The sequence below is a fragment of the Hemiscyllium ocellatum genome, chromosome 35 (assembly GCF_020745735.1).
Source record: "Hemiscyllium ocellatum isolate sHemOce1 chromosome 35, sHemOce1.pat.X.cur, whole genome shotgun sequence".
In the NCBI taxonomy this organism is placed as follows: domain Eukaryota; kingdom Metazoa; phylum Chordata; class Chondrichthyes; order Orectolobiformes; family Hemiscylliidae; genus Hemiscyllium; species Hemiscyllium ocellatum.
The window spans coordinates 13,709,512-13,725,041 of NC_083435.1; the positions used below are offsets into that span (position 1 = coordinate 13,709,512).

At 42.4% G+C, this 15,530-nt stretch overlaps 1 non-coding gene across 1 annotated transcript; it reads left to right on the forward strand.

The window, feature by feature from the left end:
- The first annotated feature begins 213 nt into the window (after positions 1-213).
- trnag-ccc (transfer RNA glycine (anticodon CCC)) lies at positions 214-284 on the forward strand. The gene has a single exon. It is a non-coding gene; the product is annotated as a tRNA-Gly (tRNA).
- Positions 285-15,530: the final 15,246 nt, after the last annotated feature.

The window sequence follows — 15,530 nt, forward strand, 5'->3', positions numbered from 1 at the left end:
AACGACTGACCAATTAAATGACGCTGTTTCTGTTTTCAAAAAATATATTATCAGATCAACAGAACATGATTATTTTCCAGGGTGAAGGGGGTTATGGGTCGCGTATTAAAATTTAAGCTCATTGACCAAAATAAAATTAAATACACATCGAAAGCGAAAGCCGGTCGGGAAATGGCAACTTGAAGTAAAGGGAATGGCCGCCCCATCGGGTAAGCGCCGCTAGTGTAATGGTATCATGCAAGATTCCCATTCTTGCGATCTGGGTTCGATTCCCGGGCGGCGCAGTGTAGCACTTTTTAAAACCAGGAAATATGGGTTCTGAAGGTCGAAAGCTGCAACTGAAGTCGCTGGTGAAACTCAGCAAACGTCAAAGTTGACATTTCGAGGACTGTGACTGCTTTCATCTCACAGGTGAACCAGGACCTGCCGAGTTTCGCCAGCAATTCCTGATTTTTTGGAAGACTGGGGAGTGATTTCAATCGCAGAGGCTTGTGAAAGGCAAAAGAGACCCAGCGTCAGAATAAGGTCAACACTGGAATTCCTTGAAAAGGATCAGTATCAGAAAGGGTTCATGTCAAAGGTCAAAACATGGTGGATAGGTGCACTGTTAGGTCAAGCTAAGAAAAGAGGCAAGTCAAGGAAAAGGGTCTCTGTGTGACAACATCAAGATCAGTTTCTAGTCTTGTGCTTGTCTCCACTGATACCTCTGCAATTGAAATATTTCTCAACACCCTTCTTTTCTTGTGAGTTGCAAATAAACTAGTTGGACCTCAACAGATCTGCCGGTCATCAGGACAATATTTTACATACGCTGACTGACTTCGGGGATCAGTGAAGAAAAAAAGCTTCACATAAATCCCCAGGACCTGATCAAGTGTACCCGAGAACTCTGTGAGAAACTAAGGAGGTGATTCCTTTGAGGGAGTAGGGATAGCCCTAGTAACTATAGGCCAGTGAGTCTGACTTCAGTGGTGGGCAAAGTCTTAGAGAGAATGGTAAGGGATAAGATTTATGAACATCTAGATAGGAATAACGTGATCAAGGATAGCCAGCATGGTTTTGTGAAGGGCAGGTCGTGCCTCACAAACCTTATTGAGTTCTTTGAGAAGGTGACTAAGGAAGTGGACGAGGGTAAAGCAGTAGATGTTGTGTATATGGATTTTAGTAAGGCGTTCGATAAGGTTCCCCATGGTAGGCTAATGCTAAAACTACGGAGGTATGGCATTGAGGATACATTAGAGGTTTGGATTAGGAATTGGCTGGCTGGAAGGAGACAGAGGGTAGTAGTTGATGGACTATGTTCATCTTGGAGTGCAGTTACTAGCGGTGTACCACAAGGATCTGTTTTGGGACCATTGCTTTTTGTTATCTTTATAAATGATCTAGAGGAAGGGCTTGAAAGCTGGGTAAGCAAGTTTGCGGATGACACAAAAGTCGGTGGAGTTGTGGATAGTGAGGAAGGAAGTGGCAGGTTACAGCGGGATATAGATAAGTTGCAGAGCTGGGCAGAAATGTGGCAAATGGAATTCAATGTAGCTAAGTGTGAAGTCATTCACTTTGGTAGGAGTAACAAGAAGATGGATTACTGGGCTAATGGTAGGCTACTTGGTAGTGTGGATGAGCAGAGGGATCTTGGTGTCCATGTACACAGATCTCTGAAAGTTGCCACCCAGGTAAATAGTGCTGTGAGGAAGGCATATGGTGTACTGGGCTTTATTGGTAGAGGAATTGAGTTCCGGAGTCCTGAGGTCATGTTGCAACTGTATAAGACTCTGGTGCGGCCTCATCTGGAGTATTGTGTGCAGTTTTGGTCGCCATACTATAGGAAGGATGTGGAGGCATTGGAACGAGTGCAGAGGAGGTTTACCAGGATGTTGCCTGGAATGGTAGGAAAATCTTATGAGGAAAGGCTGAGGCACTTGGGGCTGTTCTCATTGGAGAAGAGAAGGTTTAGGGGAGATTTGATAGAGGTGTATAAGATGATTAGGGGTTTAGATAGGGTCGACACTGAGAACCTTTTACCGCTAATGGAGTCAGGTGTTACTAGGGGACACAGCTTTAAATTAAGGGGTGGTAGGTATAGGACAGATGTTAGGGGTAGATTCTTTACACAGCGGGTTGTGAGTTCATGGAATGCCCTGCCAGTAGCAGTGGTGAACTCTCCTTCTTTATGGTCATTTAAGCGTGCATTGGATAGGCATTTGGAAGTTATTGGGCTAGTGTAGGTTAGGTAGGATTCGGTCGGCGCAACATCGAGGGCCGAAGGGCCTGTACTGCGCTGTATCTTTCTATGTTCTATGTTCTATATTTGTATAATTCATAGTCACAGGTGAGGTGCCAGAAGACTGGAGATCGGCTCACGTGGTGTCACTGTTTAAGAAAGGTGGTAAGGTCAAACCAGGGAACTATAGACCAGTGAGCCTGACGTTGGTGATGGGCAAGTTGTTGGAGGAAATCCTGCGGAACAGGATGCACGTGCATTTGGATAGTTCAGGAGTATTTAGAGGTAGTCAACATGGTTTTGTGCGTGGCAAATTATGTCTCACAAATTTATTTTTTTGATGAAGTAACAAAGAGGATTGCTGATGGAAGGGCGGTAGGCATGATCTATATGGACTTCACTAAGGCTTTCGACAAGGTTCCCCACGGGAGATTGGTTAGCAAGGTTAGATCTCATGGAATACAGGGAAAACTCGCCATTTGGATACAGAACCTTCTCAAAGGGAGAAGACAGAGGGTGGTGTTGGTGGGTTGTTTTTCAGACAGGAGGCCTTTGACCAGTGGAGTGCCACAAGGATTTGTGCTGGGTCCACTACCTTTCATAATTTATAGAAATGATTTGGATGTAAGCATAAGAGATATATTTTGTACGTTTGCTGATGACACCACATTGGAGGTGCAGTGGACAGCAAAGAAGGTTACCTCAGATTACAATGGGATCTTGATCAGACGGGCTAATGGACTGAGAAGTGGCAGATGTATTTTAATTTAGATAAATACAATTTGCTGCATTTTGGGAAAGCAAATCTTAGCAGGACTTATTCACTTAATGGTAATGTTCTGGAGAGTGTTGAGAGACCTTTGAGTGCAGTTTCATAGCTTCTTGAAAGTGGAGTCGCAGATAGATAGGAGAGTGAAGAAGGCATTTAGTATGCTTTTCTTTATTGATCAGAGTATTAACTACAAGACTTGGGAGGTCATGTTGCCGCTGTAGAGAACACTGGTTCGGCCACATTTGGAACATGGTGGGCAATTCTGGTCTCCATTCTTTCGGAAAGATGTTGCGAAACTTGAACGGGTTCAGAAAAGATTTGCAAGGATGTTGCCAGGGTTGGAGGATTTGTGCTATGGGGAGGGGTTGAATATGCTAGTGTTGTTTTTTTCTGGAGCGTCATAGACTGACGGGTGACCTTATAGAGGCTTATAAAATCATGAGTGGCATGAATAGGATAAATAGACAAAGTCATATATACGGACTTTAGTAACGCGTTTAATGAGGTTCTGCATGGTAAACTAATGGAGAAAGTGAATTCACATGGTTTTCAAGGGTTCTAGGTAGGTCGATAAAGAACTGGTCATGCAACAAGAGGCAGAGAGTAGTCATTGAAGGGATTTCCTCAAAATGGAGAAAGGTGACCAATTGTGTTCTGCAGGGGTCAGTGTTGTGGCCACTGTTGTTTGTAATATATATAAATGATCTGGAAGAGGGCACTGTTGGCATGGTCAACAAGTTTGAAGATTACACGAAGATTGGTGGAGTAGCAGAAAGTCTAAGGGTCTGTCAAAGAATACAGGAGGATATACATAGATTGGAGAGTGGCAGATTGATTTCAATCCAGACAAATGTGAGGTGATGCATTTAGGGAAGACTAATTCAACAGAGAATTATACCTAGAGGGCATAGGTTTGTTGTGAGAAGGGAAAGATATTTTCATGCAGAGGGTGGCGCATGCATGGAATTAGCTGCCAGAGGAAGTGGTGGAGGCTAGTACAATTCCTATGAATAGGAAGGGTTTGGAAGAATATTGACGTGTGCTGGCAGATGGGACTAAATTGGGTTGGGATATCAGGTCGGCATGGACGAGTTGAACTGAAGGGTCTGTTTCCATGCTGTACATCTCTATGACTCTATGACTCCATTTAATCATGCATAATTTTAATGATATTTTGAATTGCTACTTACATTTGGCATCCTTATTGTTAATTTGTCCATTTTCCATGTTGTCACATTTGTTGTCTGTAAATATTTTACAACACATTCTTTCTTTGCCAAAACGCCCCCTGGCTTGTTGCTGTAGTTATAAAGTAAGAAAACAGAAATACAACACCATATGGATAGTTTTTAATTCCACTAAATTTATAATTCATGGTAACTACTTGCATATCAAAATTGGGGAAATTGAGAATGGCAAACCTGAGCTCTCTATTTTGTAAATTATTTATTGACATTGACCATAATTCGTTTGTGTATTTTAATACCAAATTGATACAGATTTAACACGGGAAATAAACGGGCCTTCTGTTTTGTACTTTCAAGGTGAATGATATGGCTCTCCTTTCATTTTATTTCATTTGAATGTGTGCATTCGGACCAGCAATAGGCAATTTTAACCAACCTGCATCAACTCTGACATTTGATAAGACCACGGCAAATCTGATTGTGCGCCCAACCTCACTATCCTAATTTCCATGATGCCCTTTTAAGAGTCTTCACCCAGAATCTAACTCAGTCCGAAATAATGCAATGTCACCACTGCCCGCTGGATCAGAAAAACATGCAGATTAACAGCTGTTTGATAGAATAGAATTCTTCTCAACATCATTTTGAAAATTTGATCCCTCATGTTTCTTCTTAATATGTCCCCAAGTTTTAGAAAGGGAAACTTCTTCTCTACATCTAAATCATCAAATCCCTTAGAACCGTGTATGTTTACATGAGATTATATTACATGACTCGAAACGGCAATGAGTATATCGATAACTTGCCCAGATTTCATAGAATCTCAGAATTGTAAGCGTGTGGAGAAATACCATTAATTCATCATAGCTGTACTCTTTCTTTAAGCATTTGAACTTAAAGTCATACTCCTGCCTTTCCCACACATACCTGCACACCTTGTTATTTAAACAATCATCCAGTGCCCTCTTGAATGCTCAACTGAACTTCCCTCAACTACTCAGCTTGTGAAGAATAGTTTTTTTTTTCTAACCTTGCATTTGCTTGTATCACCGAACACTTTAAACCTATGCCTTCTCAGACTCAATAAATTTCCACATGGGAACACTTTCGCACGATGAACTCTGTTCAGAAGCCTCAAAGACTTATGGAGTCATGGAATCATGCAGCACAAAAACAGACCCTTTGATCATACCAATCAATACCGAACATAAACCCAAACTAAACTAATCCAACCTTCTTGCTCATGGCCCATATCCCTCCAAACCTTTCTCATAATCCAAATGTATTTTAAACATTGTAAATCACTCATATCCACTACTGCCTCAGGAACTTCATTCCACATGCGAACCATCTTCTCCGCAAACAGAAATACCCGTCATGGCCTTTTTAAACCTCTCTCCTCTCACTTTAAAAATGTGCGCCCAGTCTTGAACTCCCCATCCAGTGGATAAAAAGCAATTACCATCTATACCCCTCACTATTTTATAAACTTCTATAAGGTCTGCTCTCAATCTTCTACATGACTTCGAAACGTCTATGAAATCTACACTTAGCCTTTTTGACTCCAAGGAAATTAAGATCATCATCACAAATCTTTCCACAAAATTAAGTTTCCCATTCCATTCTTCTCAACCTCCTCTGCACACTTTCCGAAGCATTCACATCTCTTCAATAGGTGACGCTCAGAATTATACTCCAGCTGAACTTCAATCATTGATCTGTGTATGTTCATCATAAATTCCCTGTTTTTGTGCTCTATGAAGTCAAACTTACTGCTTGATGTTTTAACAGCTCCCTGCCGCTATCTCCTGCCAATTTTAATGACTGCTATGCATATGCACTCAAGTTCTCTACTCCTTCGTGCTTTAGATTTTTCAATATATAACATTTCTCCATGTTCCTTGCACCAAAGTGTATCCCCTCACAATTCTCTGTAATGAACTTGAAGGCCCACCCAACTATCCACTCCACCAACAGCGTACTATCCTTTCTAAGTGCTCCACTGCTGTGCTCATACTTCGCAATTTTCCTGAATTTCGTGTCAACAGAAACTTTGAATTTGTCTCCTGTACATTAAGGCCAAGAAAATTTATTTTTTCACCACACAACTTCTGCAGCCAAAAATAGTCGAATGAGCATCTGCTAAATTGTTTCTAATGCAGTTATTACCCTTTTGCAATGGACCCACTACTTTTCACAACTTCATGGACTGAAGGGGGGGGGGGGGCGGTTCCTCTCCCACCTTTTCAGCGAGAATGCTGCTCCATGAAAACAGACATTACGACTACGGCTCAAAGTGTAGGATTTCATTGCTAAAACATAAAAATGTTTTTAATTTGGAATTGGTCACATCAGCGCGATTTCGTAGTTAAGCGCCGTTAGTGTAATGGTATCATGCAAGATGCCCATTCTTGTGATCTGGGTTCGATTCCCATGCGGCGCAGTGCCGTTTTTTAAAACCAGGAGTATGGGTTCTGAAGGTCGTAAACCAAAACTGAAGTCGCTGGTGAAATTCAGCAAACGTCAGAGTCGATATTTCGAGGACTGTGACTCTGCTTTCATCTCACAGGTGAAGCAGGACCTGCCGAGTTTCGCCAGCAATTCTTGATTTTTTGGAAGATTGGGGAGTGATTTCAATCGCAGAGGCTTGTGAAAGGCAAAAGAGACCCAGAGTCAGAGTAAGGACAACACTGGAATTCCTTGAAAAGGATCAGTATCAGAAAGGGATAATGTCAAAGGTCAAAACATGGTGGATAGGTGCACTGTTAGGTCAAGCTGGGAAAAGAGGCAAGTAAAGGAAAAGGGTCTCTGTGTGACAACATCAAGATCAGTTTCTAGTCTTGAGCTCGCCTCCACTAACACCTCTGGCAATTCGCTGGATTATCCACATCGTCCATTTGCTCATGATAAAGATATGCAGTCTTTAAAAGTGTAGCCCCGAAATAAACAGTCTCAATACATGGGCGTGTACGGAATAATTTGTGGTCTATCTTTGTGGGCGTACAGAGTTTCTGTCATTGTACTTTGCAGAGAGAAATGGCCCAACCACAAGATCTCCAAGATAGAGGTCACCAAGTAAAATGCCACATTACTAGTTATTTTGGAAATTAAAAAGCAGAAGCAATATTTCAATGCAAATGAATCTTTCGTGCGGCTGTGTGATTTTGCTGTGCACCAATGTTACGTTTCAATAAATTTCAACATTGTTCGCTGTAAATGGACGGAAACCCACATACTAGCAGCTTTTAGGAGTGTTCTGACAGTGAGAGAATAAATAAAAACAACTTACTCAGAGGTCCATTCACCGGACTCACAATTCATGGAAAAAAATGTTAAACAGAACCCACGAAAAGAAGGCTGAATTCACTCCTACAGCATTCCAAAAGCAGAAGGTCAAATGCATGCATGTGAACCATTGAAAGGTGGTTTTAGTTAGATCATTAGTTTAATGCTAAGGTCGACTCTTCGGGGGGCATGGTGCCTTAGTGACTTAGTGGTTAACCTTGCTACCTCACAGTACTAGAAACCCGGGTTCAATTCCGACCTCGGGCAGTTGCCTCTGTGGAGTTTGCAAGTTCTCCCGTGTCTGCGTGGATTTCCTCCCACCATACAAAGATGTGCAGGTTATGTGGATTAACTCTGCTCAATTGTCTATAGGGTTAGTTGCATTAGTCAGCTGTATATGTTGGATACGGGAATGGGTCTGGGTGTGTTTCTGTTGGGAGGGTCGGTGTGGATTTGTTGGGCCGAAGGGCCTGTTTCCAATCAGTAAGAAATCTAAACTTACCCAGTTGGCAACAGTAACATTGCTGGTCACTTTAAAATGTCAAGCATGTGACAACACCATTCTACAAATAAGACACCAACCGAGATTACAAACAAAATCTTTAACGATTGTGTCTGAATGCACGCAAACTGCTGTTGACTTTCCTGGTGATTAAATATTTAATTGTACCCGACAGCCAAGGCCTCGCTCTGTTAATTATTGTTTTTAAGTCGGAGCAATATTAGCTGACACTACCACGTGAAAATGTAAATTTGCACTGAGTGGTCTGTGGTTGTTTTTCAAAAACTGCTTTTTAAACATTCTTTCATACATCCTGAGTCTCTCTGACAAGACCATAATGAGATTCCCCTCACAATTCACACTTGAGCTATGTGGCGCTTTTGAATAAGTGCAACAACATTTTCAGTCTCAAGCTTCAAGTCGACTAGAAGGAGTAAATATGATACTTTCCTACAAGTTCTTTCTTTATTATGATATATCCATGGTAACTGAGCCTGTGATTAGCTTCAAGTCCATCTCTTTTTTTAAAAATACAATTTACATTGATGGGATTTGAGTGTGAGTATGGGCATCTGGTTAACTGGCCCAGTCACACGGTTTTTATGCCAACATCTTCTACAAGAAAAGAAATACAGAGTTTTGACATACCAACGGTGAGCAATGGCGACATGGTTCCAAGTCAAGATGTTAAGGTGTCTGTCTTGGACAGGGATGGCAGCTCTTGGTGTTTGCATGCATTTTCTGCCCTTGCTGTTCTGACCAAAGTGCCCTAGTAATTCGCAGCTGTGCGTTTTGCGAATGGTTTTTGTAAAACTCTGATTCTGTGAACAACCTCCAGCTTCGAAAGTAGTACTTTTGGAATACCCTCAGGGGACATATGTCCTAACATTGACAGATATTGTTTAAAAAAAACATATGATTCATTAATATCCTTTGTGCTTCTTAATGGAAGTGGTCATGGCAAGGAAGCTGCTGTTTAAAGATCTTGGGTGACTTTCTGCAGGGCATCTTGTAGCTAATACATACTGGAGCTACTGAGTGGTGAAGCATCGGTATGGATGTTAGTGAATGTTCTGCTAATCAAGTGAGACGTTTTGCCCTGAAATGTTGGTAGTGATGGAATCAGCGATGGCAATGCCGTTGAATGCCTTTTGCTCTATGCTTGTATATTGAAAAGACTTAGTTGCATTTGGACATGGACTACTTGAGTCACGAATGGTGATATCACTTGTGAACATTCCCACGTCTGACCTCATAATGGAGGGAAGGTCATTGATGAAGCAATTGAAGTGGTAGGGCCTGGAATACTAACCTGAGGAACTCCAGCAGATATGACCTAGAATTGAAACAATTGACCTTCAACAACTACAGTTTTGAACAGAGTGGCGAGGAGAGAGGGTAGAGAGGAGTGAGGGCTGCCGGGAAGTTTTTAAGTGGGTGAGATCTGGTGTCTGGCATTCAACCTGGCACTGAGGCTCAGAAAGGAAGGTGGGGGGTGCGGAGGGGGAACAGAAAAGCGCTAATGGTAAGGGACTCAATCGTTAGACGGATTGACAGGATATTTTGTGGACAGGAATGGGACTCTCGGAAGGGATGTTGACTCCCCAGTGACAGGGTCTGGGATATCGCCGATCGGGTTGACAGGATTCTGAAGGGGGAGGGTGAGCAGCCAAACATCGTGGCACAGATATATCCAGAAAAGGAATTCAGGATCTGAAAAGTGACTACAGAGAGCTAGGTTGAAGAGTAGGACGAGTAGAGTAGTGTTCTCAAGTTTGCTACTGATGCCAAGAAGCAGTGAGGGGAGGAACAGTCAGCAAGTGCAGCTTAACACATGGTTGGGAGGCTGGTGCTAGATGGAGGGTTTCAGATATTTAGACCATTGGGATGCCTTCTGGGGAAGTTGGGGCTTATATAAGCAGGACCGGTTGCACCTGAATTGGAGGGGCACAAATGTCCTGGGTGGGAGATTTGCCTGTGTGGTTTGGGAGTGTTTAAACTAGTTTGGCAAGGGGGTGGGAACCAGAGCTACTTATCTGAGAGGGAGTAGTTGCAGATGGGGAAGTGACAGGATGCTGCGAATCTATCAGGAAGGTTTTTCATGTGATGAAACATAGGGATCATTTAAGGTGAACCTGCTTTTAAGCGAAGAGTGTCAGAAATAAGAGTGATGAACGTTGAGTATGGATCAGTACTTGGGACTATCATGTTGTGGCCATAAAGGAGACATGTGTTTCACAGTGGCAGGAATGGTTGATAGATGTTCCAGGGTTTAGAGCGTTAAAAAAAGGAGCGTGGAAAAATAGGAGGGGGTGTAGCATTGCTATTCAGAGGGCACATCACAGCTACAGAAACGAAGGATGTTGAGGAAGGTTTGTCTACTGAGTCAGTATGGGTGGACGTTAGGAACAGCAAGGGAGCAGCCAACTGTTTTCTTCTAAAGAGCCCCAAATAGAAGTAAGGAGATTGAAGAACTCATAGGTCGACAGATTTTGGGGAAATGCGGATGTAGATAGGGGAAACCATAAATGGGTTTTTTGCTTCGGTTTTCACGAAGGAAAAGGACCTTGTTGTGAATGAGCAATTTAAGGAGCTGGGTTATTAAGTAGAACAGATCATGATGATGAAGCTGAAGTGCTGGGAAGTTTGACAAACATTAGGATAGATAAGTCCCCAGGCCAGACCAGATTTATCCTAGGTTGCTCCAGGAAACGAGAATGGAGGTTGCTAAGCTGATGGTGAAGATCTTTGTTTCCTCACTCCCAATGGAGGATTAGAAGGAGGATTAGGAGGAGGCGAATGCTGTTCCTCTTTTCAAGAACGGGGATAGGGAAATCCCTGGCAGTTACAGACAGTCAGTCTTACGTCTGTGGTTTTCAAGGTTTTGGAAAGAATTCGGAGGGACAGGATCTATGACGATGTGGAAAAACATAGCGTGATTAAATACTGTCAGCATGGCTGCGTGAGGCGCAGGTCGTGCCTATCTAAACTTATTAAGTTCGTTCAGGCAGTGACGGGACAGATCAAAGAAGGTAACGCAGTGGGTGTGGTGTATATGGACGTCAGCAAAGCTTTTGACAATGTTCCCAATGGTAGGCTCATTCGAAATGTCAGGAGGTATGGGATACAGGGAGATTTGGCTGCCTGGATTCAGAATTGGTTCGCAGACAGAAGGCAGAGAGTGGTTGCAGATGGAAAGTATTCTGCCTAAATGTCAGTAGTGAGTGGTGTTCCGCAGGGCTCTATTTTTAGATCTCTGCTGCTTGTAGGTTTTATAAATCACTTGGATGAGGAGGTTGAGGTGTGGGTTTGTAAATTTGCCGATGACACAAAGGTTGGAGGTGCCATTGTTAGCATTGAGTACTATTGCAGTCTGTAGAGCAGCGCAGACTGGATGCAAAGCTGGGCTGAGAAATAGCAGATGGAGTTCAACCTGGATAAATGGGAATTGGTGTATTTTGGAAAGTCGAACTTGAAAGCTGGATATAGGATTAAAGACAAGGTTCTTGGCAGCGTGGAGAAACAGAGGGATCTTGACTTTCAAGTGCATAGATCCCTCAAAGTTTCCACCCAAGTGGACAGAGTTGTTAAGAAAACATATGGAGGTTTGCCTTTCATTAACAGGGGGATCGAGTTTAAGAGCTGCAAGATTTTGCTGCAGCTCTACAAGACTCTCGTGAGACCACACTTGGAATATTGTGTTCAGTTCTGGTCCCCATATTATAGGAAAGATACAGAGAATTTGGAAAGGATGCAAAGAAGGTTTACCAGGATGCTGCCTGGAGTTGAGAACTTGTCTTCTGAAGAGACGTTGCCTAAGCTCAGACTTTTCTCTGTGGAGAGAAGGAGGAAGAGAGGTGACCTAATCGAGGTATCCGAGGTAATGAGAGACTTGGATAGAGTCAATAGCCAGAGACTTTTCCCCAGGGCAGAATTGACTGGCACGAGGGATCATTGTTTTAAGATAATAGAAGGAAGGCACAGTGGTGATGTCAGAGGTAGGTTCTTTATGCAGAGAGTTGTGAATGCCAGCGGTGGTGGTGGAAGCAGAGTCATTAGGGACACTTAAGCACCTGCTAGACATGCACATGGACAGCAGTGAATTGAGGGGTGTATATCTTCGGTTATTTTATTTTAGACTAGGACTATCCTCGACACAACATCGTGGGCAGAAGGGCCTGTTCTGTGCTGTACTTTTCTAAGTACTATGTTCTATGTTCTAACCATCTACCAACCAGCAGAGAGTTTACCTCATGAGTGCCATAAATTTCAGTTTGCTCTGGCTCCTTGATCAAGATCAAATGCGGCCATGATGTCAAGAGTTGTCACTCTCACTTGATCTCTGGAATTCAGTTCTTTTCTCCATGGTTGACCCAAGGTTGTAATGAGGTCGAGAGCGGAGTGACCTAGTGGAATTCAAACTGGGCATCAGTGAGAAGGTTGTTGCTAAGTAAGTGATCCATGATGGCACTGTTAATTAGATCTTCCATCTCTTTGCTAATGATTGGGAGTAGGGTGGTGAGGCAGTAAATTGACTCAGTTGGATGTGTCCTGCTTTTCGTGTACAGGACATAATCTGGGCAATTTCCGACATTGTTGGGTAGAGTCAGTGTTATACCTGCACTGCTGTAGATTGGGTAGGAGAGTAACACGTTCTGAAGCACAAATCATCCGTACTATCCTGGAATTTCGTCGGGGTCCATTATTTTTGCAGTCTTCAATGTCCCCAAACGTTTCTTAATATCGTATGGAGTAAATCTAAGTGAACACTGACATCTGCGATGCTGGGGGCCACTGGAGGAGACCTAGTTGGATTATCCAATCAGCACATATGGCTGAAGATGTTTACGATTGTTTCAGATATACCTAATGCCCTGGTGTGTTGGACTTTTCTATCATTGAAAATTGAGACATATTTGAAGGCTCTTCCTCCAATGAGTTGCTCATTTGTCGACCACCATTCAAGACTGGATCTGACAGATCTGCAGAGATTTGAAAAGAAACAATGAAAGGTTAACGACAGAAAACTGGAAAGACAAAAATGAAACGCTCATGCGGAGAACACGTGTGAATGCCATTGCTAGAGTGGTCTTCTTCAACTCTGCAGTATTTCTATGATCTTAAAGCCCTTGCATATCTAGTTCGAGTACATCAATGGATTGCAAGATCCTGCCTCTGACTCCTCGCCAAAATACTGCTGTGTCTGTGTATATAGCATGTGATGTCACCAGATGGCGCTAGTGGCTTTTTTTTGGATAGAGCGATAAATATGTCGGTATTTTCTATCGAATTTTCCGGAGGCCTCATTGAATGCATCTCAAACAGGTGGAACAATGGATTTAGGCTTTCTGGCTTAGCGACAGGGATCCTGTCACTGTGCCGCAAGAACACAAACTCCTTGTTCTATTTTATTTGATCAATCTGTTCGTGTATGTTATTAAAGACCTCTGAAACATGCGAGATTTGATTTCAGGCCTTTTGCCTTAGTGGTTGCACCAAAAGGACCATTATGCTCCTCACTGTAGCGTCTCCCGTCCATCCACCTTCAGCTTCTTGAACAAATACCGTGCCTCCATCATAAGGTCAGAAGTGGAGATGTTGATTCAACATCATAGTTCAGCACTACTCATGATTCCTGAGCTACTGAGTAGACCACGCGCAAATGCAGGACGACCTGAAAATACCAAGGTATGGTCCAAGGTGTGGCTCAGGCCACACAAGGTCAAAGCAATGACTGTCGCCAACAAGTAAGAATCGCTGCTGGACATGCAACGGCCTTGCTACTAATGAATCCCTTCGATCAGAAGCCAAACTAGGAGGAACAATAATCTGCTCGATTTTTGCACTCACCTAAATGTACGTTCGTACAAAAGCGTTTATCAAAGCTGGAGCGCCGAAACAAAAGAACAAGAGAAGACTCGCAGATCATTAAAGTTTCATTGTTTTAAATTATTTCATCCCTATAAGGCCGCGTTACCTTTGCTGACTGGGGGAGAGATGGGAAGGTGAACTTCATGTAACTTTCGGATGGAGAGATTGTGTAAGAAATGTGCAATCCTGGCATGAACATTACCTTAACTATAATTTTGCAATCATCTTGTTTCAACTGCTGCCGGCCTATTCAAATGTTCCACAAGCTTCCATCACTAGCCGCTTGGTTATTGTATTTCCTTCCGCTTACAGTTGGTAGCAATACCTGCCGCTTGCAAGATCGAAACTTAACGTTCCCGTCACAAATTGTGTCAGCATTCCTCCTTGAAGATTCCTATCGAAGCCTACTCTAGGAAGGCCTTTGTCATCTGTTCTTTGTATAGGCATCGGTTTTGTCTCATTAATATGTTGCGCATCATCATACTTTGTTTCCCTGCGTTAACTGTGGCTGTATAATGCGAAATTGTTGTGAAATTAGAACGTTTTGGTTTTGCATACATCCTTCTTTTACGTAAGAGAAAAATCAACTGGTTACCTGGGGTCCTTTTTCAACAGTTAAATTAATAATATTCAGTTAACTGGCTCAGTATTGCCGTGCCTACTTTAATCACATAAGAAGATCTGTATTATAGTTTAAGGTTCTAATTCATGATGTCTTGTTCATAATGCCAAAAGCATCTCAAGTATTACAAAAGATATAGTTCACATTAATGATTAGATACGGCATTGAGAAAAGGGAAATTCGGTGTTCCCTTGTCAAATTAGAAATGTTGTTGCAATCATTATTTCAACCCTGGCACGACCGGAGAATCATGGTGTGGTGGCTTTGTCACCTACAGTAATAATACAGATAATACTTAAGGGGCACAGGACTCAAATCCCACCACAGCAACTGGAGACGTTTAAGTGTAATTAATGAATCGAAACGGCAAAGTTAGGCTTAGCATCAGCTATGATAAAGGCTTAGCCGTCTTCCCAAACGCCCTAGTCAGCAGATTGTTGTGGAAGCAAATATGAATAACAAATTCTCAACAACAGCCCATCCCATCAAATAGAGAAATTCCCTCAAAGACCACACGCCCACATAAGAAACTGATCACGTCTCAGATCACGTCTGACCGTTCCAGGTAGGACCACAAGAGAAAACTATGGGAGGGTCCGTTCAATAACTAGTATTCAATCATACTCCAGACGCCTTTTACTCTTTCGATGTTTGTTTTCCTTTGGTTTTTATCACGTCATGGCCTCAAAATCACTAGGTGTGTTTTACATTTAAACAAGGAAAGTTGACGTCTGTTCTTTCTATCAAGCCAACAAAGTCTTAATGTTCGATTGCAGAAACAATCACAGATTACAAAGGGATACATTATTATCTCCTTGTCGATTGGCTGTATCTTCTTTAGTCAGCTTTGGAAATATGAAGTTATGACATCATATGCATAACAAGTCAGTGACAGCACATGAACCAGCAGTTAAAGGATAAAAAGTGAGAATGTGATTTTTTTTTAAACAATCTTTTTTAAAGTAAGAATGAAACTTGGCACAACTTTCGTAATTTCAAATCATGCAGTGTTTCTCTGCAACATACTTGCCTTAGTTTTGGTAATAAGGGATAAAACAGGATTTTGAAAA